General features: G+C 51.5%; 1 protein-coding gene across 1 annotated transcript in view; it reads right to left on the reverse strand.

The window, feature by feature from the left end:
- The window catches only part of gpc3 (glypican 3), a 443,954-nt gene that overhangs the window by 245,132 nt on the left and 181,546 nt on the right, over window positions 1-17,276 (reverse strand). The window lies entirely within an intron of this gene.

Raw genomic sequence — 17,276 nt, forward strand, 5'->3', positions numbered from 1 at the left:
GGAAAACGTGTACAAACATTTCCCACTGTAACGATCGTCGTGGGTTGAAGAAGGTGAGGACCAAGGTGCAGCGTGTTATGTGTCCATTTTTATTTAATGAACACAGAAATAACAAAAATAACAAAGAGAACGACCGAAACTGTTCTGGCTGGTGCATACACACAACAGAAAACAATCACCCACAACTCAAAATAGGAAAACAGGCTACCTAAGTATGGTTCTCAATCAGAGACAACGATTGCCAGCTGCCTCTGAGAAAACAATTAAACATTTCACCTGTACTAGGAACGTTTGTTTTTTAGGTTGCAGGGAGGTTCTGAGAACGTTTTTGTCACGATCGTCGTCAGGGTGGAAATGGTGAGTGTACATTTATTTTTATTTATAAATGTCACCAACAAAAAGGAATAAGGAAACGACCGTGAAGCTTACTTCGGCTATACAGGACACTAACAAAGACAACTACCCACAACTACAGTGGCAAAACAGGCTGCCTATGTATGATCCCCAATCAGAGACAACAATAGACAGCTGCCTCTGATTGGAAACCACACTCGGCCAAACACACAGAAATACAAAACATAGAATTAAAGAAACTAGAATGCCCACCCTAGTCACACCCTGGCCTAACCAAAATAGAGAATAAAAGCCTCTCTATGACCAGGGCGTGACAGTACCAAAGGTGTGGACTCCGGCCGCAACACCTGACTCTATAGGGGAGGGTCTGGGTGGGCATCTACTTCGGTGGCGGCTCCGGTGTGGGACACAGACCCCGCTCCACCTCTGGCTCCCCCCACTTTGGTAGCGCCTCTGGACTGGGGACCCTCGCTGCAGGCCCCGGACTGGGGACCCTCGTTGCAGGCCCTGGACTGGGGACCCTTGTTGCAGGCCCCGGACTGGGGACCCTATCGACCAAACCCCGGACTGGGGACCCTGCAGGCCCCGGACTGGGGACCCTCAAGTTGCAGGCTTTTTCTGGGGACCTTCAGGCTCCGGACTGGAGACCGTCGCTGCAGGCTCCGTGCCATGGATCCTCACTGGAGGCTCCGTGCCATGGATCATCACTGGAGGCTCCGTGCCATGGATCATCACTGGAGGCTGGGGAGACATACAGGAGGCCTGGTTCTTGGAGCAGGCACCGGATACATTGGGCCGTGGAGGCACACTGGAGGTCTCGAACGTAGAGCCTGCACAACCCATCCTGGCTGGATGGTTACCTTTGCACGGTAAAGGTGGGGCGCTGGCACGGGACGCACTGGGCTGTGCAAACGCACCGGAGACACAGTGCGCAGAGCCGGCGCAGGATAGCTGGAATGTAGCGCACAAGGCCGTGAACGCGCACTAGAGACACCGTGCGCTCCACCGCATAACACGGTGCCTGACCAGTACCGCGCTCCCTACGGTAAGCACAAGGAGTTGGCTCAGGTCTCCAACCTGACTCAGCTAATCTCCTCGTGTGCCACCCCCCAAAATCATTTTTGGGAGTGGCCTCCCGGTCTTTCGTGCCAGCCGTGACTCTGTGTAATCCTGGTCCCTTTTTCTCGCTGCCTCCGCCTTCCTCACTGCTTCCACAAGCTCCCACAGCAGGCAATCCTTTCCCGCCAGGATCTCCTCCCACGTCCAGGATCCTTTCCCGCCAGGATCTCCTCCCACGTCCAGGATCCTTTCCCGCCAGGATCTCCTCCCACGTCCAGGATCCTTTCCCGCCAGGATCTCTCCCACGTGGATCCTTTCCCGCCAGGATCTCCTCCCACGTCCAGGATCCTTTCCCGAAGGATCTCCTCCCACGTAAGGATCCTTTCCCCGAGGATTAATGAACACAGGATCCTTTCCCGAGATCTCCTCCCACGTCCAGGATCCTTTCCCGCCAGGATCTCCTCCCACGTCCAGGATCCTTTCCCATTCAGGATCTCCTCCCATGTCCAGGATCCTTTCCCATTCAGGATTTCTCCCAATAGGATCCTTTCCCATTCAGGATTTCCTCCCACGTCCAGGATCCTTTCCCACCAGGATCACGTCCAGGATCCTTTCCCATTCAGGATTTCTGCACGTCCAGGATCCTTTCCCATTCAGGATTTCCTCCCACGTCCAGGATCCTTTCCCATTTTCAGGATTTCCTCCCACGTCCAGGATCCTTTCCCATTCAGGATCTCCTCCCACGTCCAGGATCCTTTCCCATTCAGGATCTCCTCCCACGTTATTCAGGATCTCCTCCCACGTCCAGGATCCTTTCCCGCCAGGATCTCCTCCTCACCTCCCACGTCCAGGATCCTTTCCCGCCAGGATCTCCTCCCACGGTGGATCCTTTCCCGCCAGGATCTCCTCCCACGTCCAGGATCCTTTCCCATTTTTATCTTATCCCATGTCCAGGATCCTTTCCCATTCAGGATTTCCTCCCACGTCCAGGATCCTTTCCCATTCAGGATTTCCTCCCACGTCCAGGATCCTTTCCCAAGGATCTCCTCCCACGTCCAGGATCCTTTCCCATTCAGGATTTCCTCCCACGTCCAGGATCCTTTCCCATTCAGGATCTCCTCCCACGACCAGGATCCTTTCCCATTGGAAACCTCCCAAACACCAGATCCTTTCCCATTCAGGATTTCCTCCCACGTCCAGGATCCTTTCCCATTCAGGATCTCCTCCCATGTCCAGGATCCTTTCCCATTCAGGATTTCCTCCCATGACCAGGATCCTTTCCCATTCAGGATCTCCTCCCACGTCCAGGATCCTTTCCCATTCAGGATTTCCTCCCACGTCCAGGATCCTTTCCCGGGATCTCCTCCCACACCAGGATCCTTTCCCATTCAGGATCTCCTCCCATGTCCAGGATCCTTTCCCATTCAGGATTTCCTCCCACGTCCAGGATCCTTTCCCATTCAGGATTTCCTCCCACGTCCAGGATCCATTCCCACCAGGATCTCCTCCCACGTCCAGGATCCTTTCCCATTCAGGATTTCCTCCCACGTCCAGGATCCTTTCCCATTCAGGATCTCCTCCCATGTCCAGGATCCTTTCCCATTCAGGATTTCCTCCCACGTCCAGGATCCTTTCCCATTCAGGATCTCCTCCCACGTCCAGGATCCTTTCCCATTCAGGATCTCCTCCCACTGGGGATCCTTTCCCCGCCAGGATCTCCTCCCACGTCCAGGATCCTTTCCCGCGGATCTCCTCCCACGCCAGGATCTTTCCCGCCAGGATCTCCTCCCAGGTCCAGGATCCTTTCCCGCCAGGATCTCCTCCCACGGGATCCTTTCCCCGCCAGGATCTCCTCCCACTGGAGGATCCTTTCCCGCCAGGATCTCCTCCCACGTCCAGGATCCTTTCCCATTCAGGATCATCCCTGTCCAGGATCCTTTCCCATTCAGGATCTCCTCCCATGTCCAGGATCTTTCCCAGACAGTATTTCCTCCCACGGAGGATCCTTTCCCATTCAGGATCTCCACCCACGTCCAGGATCCTTTCCCATTCAGGATCTCCTCCCACGTCCAGGATCCTTTCCCGCCAGGATGTCCAGGATCCTTTCCCGAGGATCTCCTCCCCACGTCCAGGATCCTTTCCCGCCAGGATCTCCTCCCACGTCCAGGATCCTTTCCCGCCAGGATCTCCTCCCACGTCCAGGATCCTTTCCCGCCAGGATCTCCTCCCACGTCCAGGATCCTTTCCCGCCAGGATCTCCTCCCACGTCCAGGATCCTTTCCTGCCAGGATCTCCTCCCACGGGATCCTTTCCCGCCAGGATCTCCTCCCACGTCCAGGATCCTTTCCCGCAGGATCCGGCGCAGGATCCTTTCCCGCCAGGATCTCCTCCCACGGCCTTTCCCGCCAGGATCTCCTCCCACGTCACAGGATCCCCCGTGCGGATCTCCACCGCACGTCCAGGATCCTTTCCCATTCAGGAACTCCTCCCATGTCCAGGATCCTTTCCCATTCAGGATTTCCTCCCACGTCCAGGATCCTTTCCCATTCAGGATTTCCTCCCACGGGATCTCCCACCAGGATCTCCTCCCACGACCAGGATCCTTTCCCATTCAGGATTTCCTCCCACGTCCAGGATCCTTTCCCATTCAGGATCTCCTCCCCCACGTCCAGGATCCTTTCCCATTCAGGATTTCCTCCCACGTCCAGGATCCTTTCCCATTCAGGATCTCCTCCCACGACCAGGATCCTGGTCCCATTTCCCCCCAGGATCTCCTCCCCGTCCAGGATCCTTTCCCGCCAGGATCTCCTCCCACGTCCAGGATCCTTTCCCGCCAGGATCTCCTCCCACGTCCAGGATCCTTTCCCGCCAGGATCTCCTCCCACGTCCAGGATCCTTTCCCGCCAGGATCTCCTCCCACGTCCAGGATCCTTTCCCGCCAGGATCTCCTCCCACGTCCAGGATCCTTTCCCGCCAGGATCTCCTCCCACGCCCAGGATCCTTTCCCGCCAGGATCTCCTCCCACGTCCAGGATCCTTTCCCGCCAGGATCTCCTCCCACGTCCAGGATCCTTTCCCGCCAGGATCTCCTCCCACGTCCAGGATCCTTTCCCCAGGATCTCCTCCCACGGGATCCTTTCCCGCCAGGATCCCTCCCACGTCCAGGATCCTTTCCCGCCAGGATCTCCTCCCACGTCCAGGATCCTTTCCCGCCAGGATCTCCTCCCACGTCCAGGATCCTTTCCCATTCAGGAACTCCTCCCATGTCCAGGATCCTTTCCCATTCAGGATTTCCTCCCACGTCCAGGATCCTTTCCCATTCAGGATTTCCTCCCACGTCCAGGATCCTTTCCCACCAGGATCTCCTCCCACGTCCAGGATCCTTTCCCATTCAGGATCTCCTCCCATGTCCAGGATCCTTTCCCATTCAGGATCTCCTCCCACGTCCAGGATCCTTTCCCATTCAGGATCTCCTCCCACGTCCAGGATCCTTTCCCATTCAGGATCTCCTCCCATGTCCAGGATCCTTTCCCATTCAGGATTTCCTCCCACGTCCAGGATCCTTTCCCATTCAGGATCTCCTCCCACGTCCAGGATCCTTTCCCATTCAGGATCTCCTCCCACGTCCAGGATCCTTTCCCGCCAGGATCTCCTCCCACATCCAGGATCCTTTCCCATTCAGGATCTCCGCCCACGTCCAGGATCCTTTCCCGCCAGGATCTCCTCCCACGTCCAGGATCCTTTCCCATTCAGGATTTCCTCCCACGTCCAGGATCCTTTCCCATTCAGGATTTCCTCCCACGTCCAGGATCCTTTCCCGCCAGGATCTCCTCCCACGTCCAGGATCCTTTCCCATTCAGGATCTCCTCCCACGTCCAGGATCCTTTCCCATTCAGGATTTCCTCCCACGTCCAGGATCCTTTCCCGCCAGGATCTCCTCCCACGTCCAGGATCCTTTCCCATTCAGGATCTCCTCCCACGTCCAGGATCCTTTCCCATTCAGGATCTCCTCCCACGTCCAGGATCCTTTCCCATTCAGGATCTCCTCCCACGTCCAGGATCCTTTCCCGCCAGGATCTCCTCCCACGTCCAGGATCCTTTCCCGCCAGGATCTCCTCCCACGTCCAGGATCCTTTCCCATTCAGGATCTCCTCCCACGTCCAGGATCCTTTCCCGCCAGGATTCCTCCCACGGGATCCTTTCCCGCCAGGATCCCTCCCACGTCCAGGATCCTTTCCCATTCAGGATCTCCTCCCACGTCCAGGATCCTTTCCGCCAGGATCTCCTCCCATGTCCAGGATCCTTTCCCATTCAGGATTTCCTCCCATGTCCATTCCTCCAGAAAATGCTGCTCCCCCCGGCCATGCCGCTTGGTCCGTTTGTGGTGGATAGTTCTGTCACGATCGTTGTCAGGGTGGAAATGACCGGACCAAGGTGCAGCATGGTGAGCGAACATTTCTTTTTATTTATAAATATCGCCAACAAAACAAAGAATAAGGAAACGACCGTGAAGCTTACTTCGGCTATACAGGCCACTAACAAAGACAACTACCCACAGCTAAGGAACCACACTCGGCCAAACACACAGAAATACAAAACATAGCATTAAAGAAACTAGAATGCCCACCCGAGTCAAAGCCTCTATGGCCAGGGCATGACAGTTTTAATCTGGTTCCTTGACAGTTTTACTGGAAGGTTACATTAATGCTCTGAGAACAGAATTTGACAACATGACTTGAAATAGAACTATGAAGAAACATTCATGCTGAAATACTGAAATTCCCACAGACGAATGTTGTTTCATAACATTCTCTGAACTATTTGAGAACATTCCCAATGTCAAACGAGTTGGAGAACATTCCTAGAACATTATCTTTATTAAATCTTTATGTAGCCATGTTTGAACTTTTTGTAGAAATCTTTGAACTTTTACAAAAAGTTCTCTTAAAGGAATGAAATACCAAGACAATCATGTTTATTTGTTAAGTTCCTTAAATGTGCGCTGAGATTGTTCCAAAGCCAAGAAACTATCCTGCACCATTCCCAGAAAGTTGTGGGAAGATTGTATGCAAAATAGGACAGCCACGCTTTCACCAAGCTCTAAGAAACATTTATAGTTCTCAGAACGTTATGTGCCAGCTAGTTGTTGTACAGAACCAGACACACAGTAGTTGTGATTTTACTATGCATTATGTTAGTAAGGTTTCAGCCTCCATTCTCATCGATGGGGCTGTAGCGGCGCAGGTTAAGAGCTTCAAGCTTCTTGGTGTCCACATCAACAACAAACTAGAATGGTCCAAACACACCAAGAGAGTCGTGAAGAGGGCAAAGCCTATTCCTCCCCCAAGGAGAAAAGATCTGCAAATGTCCTCAGATCCTCAAATGTTCTACACTGGTTGCATCACTGCCTGGTACGGCAATTGCTCGGCCTCTGACCGCAAGGCACTTCAGAGGGTATTGCGTATGGCCCAGTACATCACTGGGGCTAAGCTGCCTGCCATCCAGGACCTCTACACCAGGCGGTGTCAGAGGAAGGCCCTAAACATGGTCAAAGACCCCAGCTACCTCAGTCATACACTGTTCTCTCTGCTACCGCATGGCAAGCGGTACTGGAGAACCAAGTCTAGGACCAAAAGGATTCTCAACAGCTCTTACCCCCCAAGCCATTAGACTCTTGAACAGGTAATCAAATGGCTACCTGGACTATTTGCATTGTGTCCCGCCATTCCCACGCCCCAAACCCCTCTCTCTGTTTATCATCTATGCAACCTCAGGAGGCTGAAGAAATTTGGCTTGTCACCAAAAGCACTCACAAACTTCTACAGATGCACAATCGAGAGCCTCCTGTCGGGCTGTATCACCGCCTGGTACGGCAACTGCTCCGCCCACAACCGTAAGGCTCTCCAGAGGGTAGTGAGGTCTGCACAACGCATCACTGGGGGCAAACTACCTGCCCTCCAGGACACCTACACCACCCGATGTTACAGGAAGGCCATAAAGATCATCAAGGACAACAACCACCCGAGCCACTGCCTGTTCACCCCGCTATCATCCAGAAGGCGAGGTCAGTACAGGTGCATTAAAGCTGGGACCGAGAGACTGAAAAACAGCTTCTATCTCAAGGCCATCAGGCAGTTAAACAGCCACCACTAACATTGAGTGGCTGCTGCCAACACACTGACTCAACTCCAGCCACTTTAATAATGGGAATTGATGGGAAATGATGTAAAATATATCACTAGCCACTTTAAACAATGCTACCTAATATAATGTTTACATACCCTACATTATTCATCTCATATGTATACGTATATACTGTACTCGATACCATCTACTGTATCTTGCCTATGCTGCTCTGTACCATCACTCATTCATATATCTTTATGTACATATTCTTTATCCCCTTACACTTGTGTGTATAAGATAGTAGTTTTGGAATTGTTAGTTAGATTACTTGTTGGTTATTACTGCATTGTCGGAACTAGAAGCACAAGCATTTCGCTACACTCGCATTAACATCTGCTAACCATGTGTATGTGACAAATAAAATTTGATTTGATTTAGTCACTTTAACTATACTTCCACTCACATACTACCTCAATTAGCCAGACTAACGAGTGCCCCCGCACATTGGCTACCCGGACTATTTGCATTGTGTCCCCCCCACCTGCTAATCCCCTATTTTACACTGCTGCTACTCTCTGTTTATCATCTATGCATAGTCACTTTAACTATACTTTCACTCACATGCTACCTCAATTAGCCCGACTAACCGGTGCCCCCGCACATTGACTCTGTACCGGTACCACCTGTATACAGCCTCGCAACTGTTATTTTCACTGTCATTTTACTGTTTTCTCTTTATTTTGTATTTCTTTACTTATCTATTGTTTACCTAATACCTATTTTGCACTGTTGGTTAGGGCTTGTAAGTAAGCATTTCACTGTAAGGTCTACACCTGATGTATTCGGAGCACGTGACAAATAACATTTGATTTGATTTAAAACAGTAGGTCCCATGTGCTTCTGTCTATTGCTAGAGTATACCACACCAGCACGTACAGTTGAAGTCAGAAGTTCACATACACCTTAGCCAAATACATTTCAACTCAGTTATTCACAATTCCAGACATTTAATCCTAGTAAAAAACCCTGTTTTAGGTCAATTAGGATTACCACTTTATTTTAAGAATGTGAAATGTCAGAATAATAGTTGAGATAATTATTTATTTCAGCTTTTATTTCTTTCATCACATTCCCAGTGGGTCAGAAGTTTGCATACACTCGATTAGTATTTGGTAGCATTGCCTTTAAATGGTTTAACTTGGGTCAAACCCTCAGGGTAGCCTTCCACAAGCTTCCCACAATAAGTTGGGTGAATTTTGGCCCATTCCTCATAACAGAGCTGGTGTAACTGAGTCAACATTTGTAGGCCTCCTTGCTCGCACACGCCTTTTCAGTTCTGCCCACACATTTTCTATAGGATTGAGGTCAGGGCTTTGTGATGGCCACTCCAATACCTTGACTTTGTTGTCCTTAAGCCATTTTGCCACAACTTTGGAAGTATGCTTGGGGTCATTGTCCATTTGGAAGAACCATTTGCAACCAAGCTTTAACTTCCTGATTGATGTCTTGAGATATTCACATAATATAGATTCAATATATTCACATAATTTTCCTTCCTCATGATGCCATCTATTTTGTGAAGTGCACCAAACCCTCCTGCAGCAAAGCACCCCCACAAGATGATGCTGCCACCCCTGTGCTTCACGGTTGGGATGATGTTCTTCAGCTTGCAAGCCTCCATCTTTTTCCTCCAAACATAATGATGGTCATTATGGCCAAGCATTCTATTTTTGGCCAAGCATTCTATTTTTGGCCAAGCATTCTATTTCTATTTTTGTTTCATCAAACCAGAGGACATTTCTCCAAAAAGTACAATCTTTGTCCCCATGTGCAATTGCAATCCGTAGTCTGGCTTTTAAATGGTGGTTTTGGATCAGTGGCTTCTTCCTTGCTGAAGCGGCCTTTCAGGTTATTTTGATATAGAACTTGTTTTACTGTGGATATAGATACTTTTGTACCTGTTTCCTCCAGCATCTTCATATGGTCCTTTGCTGTTGTTCTGGGATTGATTTGCACTTTTCACACCAAAGTACGTTCATCTCTAGGACACAGAACGCATCTCCTTTCTGAGCGTTATGACGCCTGCGTGGTCCCATGGTGTTTATACTTACGTACTATTGTTTGTACAGATGAACGTGGTACCTTCAGGTATTTCGAAATTGCTCCCAAGGATGAACCAGACTTGTGGAGGTTGTCACGCCCTGACCTGAGAGAGCCTTTTTATGTCACTATTTTGGTTTGGTCAGGGTGTGATTTGGGTGGGTCATTCGATGTTCTGTTTTCTATGTTTTGTTATTTCTTGTTTTGTTGGCAACATTTGAACTTTGTTAGAGGCATCATAGCCCTGTTAAGCTTCACTGTGGTTTTGTATTGTTTATTGTTTTTGTTGGCGACATTCTAATAAAAAGGAATAGGTCACAATGCTGCCCCTTGGTCCACTTCTTACAACGCACGTGACAAAGGCCTACAATTTGTTTCTGAGGTCTTGGCTGATTTCTTTTGATTTTCCCATGATGTCAAGGAAAGAGGCACTGAGTTTGAAGATAGGCCTTGAAATACATCCACAGGTACACCTCCAATTGACTAAAATGGTGTCAATTAGCCTATCAGAAGCTTCTAAAGCTATGACATAATTTTCTGGAATTTTCCAAGCTGTTTAAAGGCACAGTCAACTTTGTGTATGTAAACTTCTGACCCACTGGAAATGTGATACAGTGAATTTTAAGTGAAATAATCTGTCTGTAAACAATTGTTGGAAAAATGACTTGTGTCATGCACAAAGTAGATGTCCTAACAGACTTGCCAAAACTATAGTTTGTTAACAAGAAATTTGTGGAGTGGTTGAAAAATGAGTTTTAATGACTACAACCTAAGTGTATGTAAACTTTCGACTTCAACTCTATGTACCAGTGCTATACAGTGGTTTCCAGTGATGTCATAGTGACCAGTCCACTGCATGAAGATGTAGACACACACAACACACAAACGCGTACACACACACAACACACAAACATGTACACACACACACAATAACAGGAGGAGGTAAAGGAGGGGACAGTGAAAGTCAAAGTCACATTGACACTAGCGCATTTCAAGACAAATAGGTTTTTGGTCTAATTTCAGTTTATCGCTCACGCTTTGACAGGATTGAATTAGGGGAGATGGTGAATCTGTCTGTCCCCTCAATGACAACACAGAGGAGGGAGCTGTCCTGGGGAACACTAAACAGGTGCATACACACTCACACACACACATGCACACACACACATGCGCACATGAACACATGCTCACAAAGATACACACACACTGCACAGTCCATTGGGACTAGAAATTAGTCATATTGCAGTGTAACCACATAACAGGTCACTTCCATTTATGGATGACATTCTGCCTTCCTCAGGCACACCCACACACGGTGGAAAACATTTTCCAGACTCAGAATGTAGTCCTGAAGTCACAGCACAGGTATCCCTCAATACACATACACACACACACACACACACACACACACACACACACACACACACACACACACACACTGAAATCAACCCAGGGAGGCTCAGTCTGAGAAAAGAACCCTGGGCGCTCAGTGCTGGGAGCCTGGCCATGAGGGAGAAACCCTGGTTGCTCAGCGCTGGGAGGCTGGGCGTGAGAGAGGAACCCTGGTCGCTCAACGCTAGGAGGCTGGGAGTGAAAGAGGAACCCTGGTTACTCAGCGCTGGGAGGCTGGGCATGAAATACGAACCCTGGTCGCTCAGCGCTGGGAGGTTGGAAGTGGGAGAGGAACCCTGGGCGCTCAGCGCTGGGAAGCTGGGTCTGAGAAAAGAACCCTGGTCGCTCAGCGCTGGGAGTTTGGAAGTGGGAGTTTGGAAGTGGGAGAGGAACCCTGGGCGCTCAGCGCTGGGAAGCTGGGTCTGAGAAAAGAACCCTGGTCGCACAGTGCTGGGAAGCTGGGTCTGAGAAAAGAACCCTGGTCGCACAGTGCTGGGAAGCTGGGTCTGAGAAAAGAACCCTGGTCGCACAGTGCTGGGAAGCTGGGTCTGAGAAAAGAACCCTGGTCGCACAGTGCTGGGAAGCTGGGTCTGAGAAAAGAACCCTGGTCGCACAGTGCTGGGAAGCTGGTTCTGAGAAAAGAACCCTGGTCATTCAGCTCTGGGGGTTTGGCCGTGAGAGAGGAACCTTGGTCGCTCAGCGCTGGAAGGCTGGGTCTGAGAAAAGAACCCTGGTCGCTCAACGCTAGGAGGCTGGGAGTGAAAGAGGAACCCTGGTTACTCAGCGCTGGGAGGCAGGGCATGAAATACGAACCCTGGTCGCTCAGCGCTGGGAGTTTGGAAGTGGGAGAGGAACCCTGGTCGCTCAACGCTAGGAGGCTGGGAGTGAAAGAGGAACCCTGGTTACTCAGCGCTGGGAGGCAGGGCATGAAATACGAACCCTGGTCGCTCAGCGCTGGGAGTTTGGAAGTGGGAGAGGAACTCTGGGCGCTCAGCGCTGGGAAGCTGGGTCTGAGAAAAGAACCCTGGTCGCACAGTGCTGGGAAGCTGGGTCTGAGAAAAGAACCCTGGTCGCACAGTGCTGGGAAGCTGGGTCTGAGAAAAGAACCCTGGTCGCACAGTGCTGCGAAGCTGGGTCTGAGAAAATAACCCTGGTCGCACAGTGCTGGGAAGCTGGGTCTGAGAAAATAACCCTGGTTGCACAGTGCTGGGAAGCTGGGTCTGAGAAAATAACCCTGGTCATTCAGCTCTGGGGGTTTGGGCGTGAGTGGTCTGCGCTGGAAGACTGGGTCTGAGAAAAGAACCCTGGTCGCTCAACGCTAGGAGGCTGGGAGTGAAAGAGGAACCCTGGTTACTCAGCGCTGGGAGGCAGGGCATGAAATACGAACCCTGGTCGCTCAGCAGTTTGGAAGTGGGAGAGGAACCCTGGTCGTGCTGGGAAGCTGGGACTGAGAAAATAACCCTGGTCGCTCAGCGCTGGGAAGCTGGGTCTGAGAAAATAACCCTGGTCGCACAGTGCTGGGAAGCTGGGTCTGAGAAAAGAACCCTGGTCGCACAGTGCTGGGAGGCAGGGTATGAGACAATAATCCTGGTCATTCAGCTCTGGGGGTTTGGGCGTGAGAGAGGAACCTTGGTCGCTCAGCGCTGGAAGGCTGGGTCTGAGAAAAGAACCCTGGTCGCTCAACGCTAGGAGGCTGGGAGTGAAAGAGGAACCCTGGTTACTCAGCGCTGGGAGGCAGGGCATGAAATACGAACCCTGGTCGCTCAGCGCTGGGAGTTTGGAAGTGGGAGAGGAACCCTGGGCGCTCAGCGCTGGGAAGCTGGGTCTGAGAAAATAACCCTGGTCGCACAGTGCTGGGAAGCTGGGTCTGAGAAAAGAACCCTGGTCGCACAGTGCTGGGAAGCTGGTTCTGAGAAAAGAACCCTGGTCATTCAGCTCTGGGGGTTTGGGCGTGAGAGAGGAACCTTGGTCGCTCAGCGCTGGAAGGCTGGGTCTGAGAAAAGAACCCTGGTCGCACAGTGCTGGGAAGCTGGGTCTGAGAAAAGAACCCTGGTCGCACAGTGCTGGGAAGCTGGGTCTGAGAAAAGAACCCTGGTCGCACAGTGCTGGGAAGCTGGGTCTGAGAAAAGAACCCTGGTCGCAGTGCTGGGAAGCTGGGTCTGAGAAAAGAACCCTGGTCGCACAGTGCTGGGAAGCTGGGTCTGAGAAAAGAACCCTGGTCGCACAGTGCTGGGAAGCTGGGTCTGAGAAAAGAACCCTGGTCGCACAGTGCTGGGAAGCTGGGTCTGAGAAAAGAACCCTGGTCGCACAGTGCTGGGAAGCTGGGTCTGAGAAAAGAACCCTGGTCGCACAGCGCTGGGAGGCAGGGCAAAATAACCCTGGTCGCTCAGCGCTGGGAGTTTGGAAGTGGGAGAGGAACCCTGGGCGCTCAGCGCTGGGAAGCTGGGTCTGAGAAAATAACCCTGGTCGCACAGTGCTGGGAAGCTGGGTCTGAGAAAAGAACCCTGGTCGCACAGTGCTGGGAAGCTGGGTCTGAGAAAAGAACCCTGGTCGCACAGTGCTGGGAAGCTGGGTCTGAGAAAAGAACCCTGGTCGCACAGTGCTGGGAAGCTGGGTCTGAGAAAAGAACCCTGGTCGCACAGTGCTGGGAAGCTGGGTCTGAGAAAAGAACCCTGGTCGCACAGCGCTGGGAGGCAGGGCATGAAATACGAACCCTGGTCGCTCAGCGCTGGGAGTTTGGAAGTGGGAGAGGAACCCTGGGCGCTCAGCGCTGGGAAGCTGGGTCTGAGAAAATAACCCTGGTCGCACAGTGCTGGGAAGCTGGGTCTGAGAAAAGAACCCTGGTCGCACAGTGCTGGGAAGCTGGGTCTGAGAAAAGAACCCTGGTCGCACAGTGCTGGGAAGCTGGGTCTGAGAAAAGAACCCTGGTCGCACAGTGCTGGGAAGCTGGGTCTGAGAAAAGAACCCTGGTCGCACAGTGCTGCGAAGCTGGGTCTGAGAAAATAACCCTGGTCGCTCAGCGCTGGGAAGCTGGGTCTGAGAAAATAACCCTGGTCGCTCAGCGCTGGGAAGCTGGGTCTGAGAAAATAACCCTGGTCGCTCAGCGCTGGGAAGCTGGGTCTGAGAAAAGAACCCTGGTCGCACTGTGCTGGGAAGCTGGGTCTGAGAAAAGAACCCTGGTCGCACAGTGCTGGAAAGCTGGGTCTGAGAAAAGAACCCTGGTCGCACAGTGCTGGGAAGCTGGGTCTGAGAAAATAACCCTGGTCGCACAGTGCTGGGAAGCTGGGTCTGAGAAAAGAACCCTGGTCGCACAGTGCTGGGAAGCTGGGTCTGAGAAAATAACCCTGGTCGCACAGTGCTGGGAAGCTGGGTCTGAGAAAAGAACCCTGGTCGCACAGTGCTGGGAAGCTGGGTCTGAGAAAATAACCCTGGTCGCTCAGCGCTGGGAAGCTGGGTCTGAGAAAATAACCCTGGTCGCACAGCGCTGGGAAGCTGGGTCTGAGAAAATAACCCTGGTCGCTCAGCGATGGGAAGCTGGGTCTGAGAAAGAACCCTGGTCGCACTGTGCTGGGAAGCTGGGTCTGAGAAAAGAACCCTGGTCGCACAGTGCTGGGAAGCTGGGTCTGAGAAAAGAACCCTGGTCGCACAGTGCTGGGAAGCTGGGTCTGAGAAAATAACCCTGGTCGCACATGCTGGGAAGCTGGGTCTGAGAAAAGAACCCTCGTCTCACAGTGCTGGGAAGCTGGGTCTGAGAAAATAACCCTGGTCGCACAGTGCTGGGAAGCTGGGTCTGAGAAAAGAACCCTGGTCGCTCAGCTGCTGGGAAGCTGGGTCTGAGAAAAGAACCCTGGTCGCTCAGCGCTGGGAAGCTGGGTCTGAGAAAAGAACCCTGGTCGCTCAGCGCTGGGAAGCTGGGTCTGAGAAAAGAACCCTGGTCGCACAAGCTGGGTCTGAGAAAATAACCCTAGTCGCTCAGCGCTGGGAAGTTGGGCCTGAGAAAAGAACCCTGGTCGCTCAGAGCTGGGAAGCTGGGTCTGAGAAAAGAACCCTGGTTGCACAGTGCTGGGAAGCTGGGTCTGAGAGTGAAATGTTGTCACATATACCAGATACAAAAAACAGCAACTTCTCCAGAAAATACCTCCATATTTCATGAGCACTTCTCCTCCACTTTAGAATTACACACGGAAACCATTCTGGACACATTTATCGCAGCTTAAACCCCACATAGAGGGTCAGTGCTCCCGCTGAGCAGGAGGGGAGGATTTGCTTCATAGCATGGCACTGGGTTTTTCCTGACTGCCTGCTAGAAAAGGACATGGCTTCGAAGGGCAGGCACTTAACTAGACTGGTACAGTGTGGTTTTATTCATTGTTCAAGTTTACGATATCTCTCACAATGATGTGTATACCATCTGCTAACTCCCCTTGACTTGTCACTTGTTACCACTTTGGCTTTCCTGGCGACCCCTTTCCCAACTGCTTAACTAAACCCCTCCAGTCTCCCTGTTTGTCATGGCCTTGACCCCTCCAGTCTCCCTGTTTGTCATGGCCTTGACCCTTCCAGTCTCCCTGTTTGTCATGGCCTTGACCCCTCCAGTCTCCCTGTTTGTCATGGCCTTGACCCTTCCAGTCTCCCTGTTTGTCATGGCCTTGACCCCTCCAGTCTCCCTGTTTGTCATGGCCTTGACCCTTCCAGTCTCCCTGTTTGTCATGGCCTTGACCCCTCCAGTCTCCCTGTTTGTCATGGCCTTGACCCTTCCAGTCTCCCTGTTTGTCATGGCCTTGACCCCTCCAGTCTCCCTGTTTGTCATGGCCTTGACCCTTCCAGTCTCCCTGTTTGTCATGGCCTTGACCCTCCAGTCTCCCTGTTTGTCATGGCCTTGACCCCTCCAGTCTCCCTGTTTGTCATGGCCTTGACCCTCCAGTCTCCCTGTTTGTCATGGCCTTGACCCCTCCAGTCTCCTTGTTTGTCATGGCCTTGACCCTTCCAGTCTCCCTGTTTGTCATGGCCTTGACCCTTTAGTGTGTATGTGAGGGACCAGCATGTTTGTCATGGCCTTGACCCTCCAGTCTCCCTGTTTGTCATGGCCTTGACCCTCCAGTCTCCCTGTTTGTCATGGCCTTGACCCTTCCAGTCTCCCTGTTTGTCATGGCCTTGACCCCTCCAGTGTTGATATGGCTCCTGTTTGTCATGGCCTTGACCCTTCCAGTCTCCCTGTTTGTCATGGCCTTGACCCCTCCAGTCTCCCTGTTTGTCATGGACCCTTCCAGTCTCCCTGTTTGTCATGTTGATATCCAGTCTCCCTGTTTGTCATGGCCTGTTGACCCTGTTGATATGGCAGTCTCCCTGTTTGTCATGGCTCAGCATGTTGATATGGCTGTGACCCTCCAGTCTCCCTGTTTGTCATGATTCCAGTCTCCCTGTTTGTCATGGCCTTAGTGTGTATGTGATGGACCCATGTTGATATGGCTCCAGTCTCCCTGTTTGTCATGGCCTGTGACCCCATCCTGTTAGTCTCCATGTTGATATGGCTGTTTGTGTATGTGGCCAGCATGTTGACCCTCCATGTCTCCCTGTTTGTCATGGCCTTGACCCCTCCAGTCTCCCTGTTTGTCATGGCCTTGCATGTTGATATGGCTGTTAGTGTGTATGTGAGGGACTCAGCATGTTGATATGGCTGTTAGTGTGTATGTGATGGACTCAGCATGTTGATATGGCTGTTAGTGTGTATGTGAGGGACTCAGCATGTTGATATGGCTGTTAGTGTGTATGTGATGGACTCAGCATGTTGATATGGCTGTTAGTGTGTATGTGAGGGACTCAGCATGTTGATATGGCTGTTAGTGTGTATGTGAGGGACTCAGCATGTTGATATGGCTGTTAGTGTGTATGTGAGGGACTCAGCATGTTGATATGGCTGTTAGTGTGTATGTGAGGGACTCAGCATGTTGATATGTCTGTTAGTGTGTATGTGAGGGACTCAGCATGTTGATATGGCTGTTAGTGTGTATGTGAGGGACTCAGCATGTTGATATGGCTGTTAGTATGTATGTGATGGACTCAGCATGTTGATATGGCTGTTAGTATGTCTGTGATGGACTCAGCATGTTGATATGGCTGTTAGTGTGTATGTGAGAGACTCAGCATGTTGATATGGCTGTTAGTGTGTATGTGAGGGCCTCAGCATGTTGATATGGCTGTTAGTGTGTATGTGAGGGCCTCAGCATGTTGATATGGCTGTTAGTA

Source organism: Oncorhynchus masou, chromosome 9 (genome assembly GCF_036934945.1).
Source record: "Oncorhynchus masou masou isolate Uvic2021 chromosome 9, UVic_Omas_1.1, whole genome shotgun sequence".
In the NCBI taxonomy this organism is placed as follows: domain Eukaryota; kingdom Metazoa; phylum Chordata; class Actinopteri; order Salmoniformes; family Salmonidae; genus Oncorhynchus; species Oncorhynchus masou.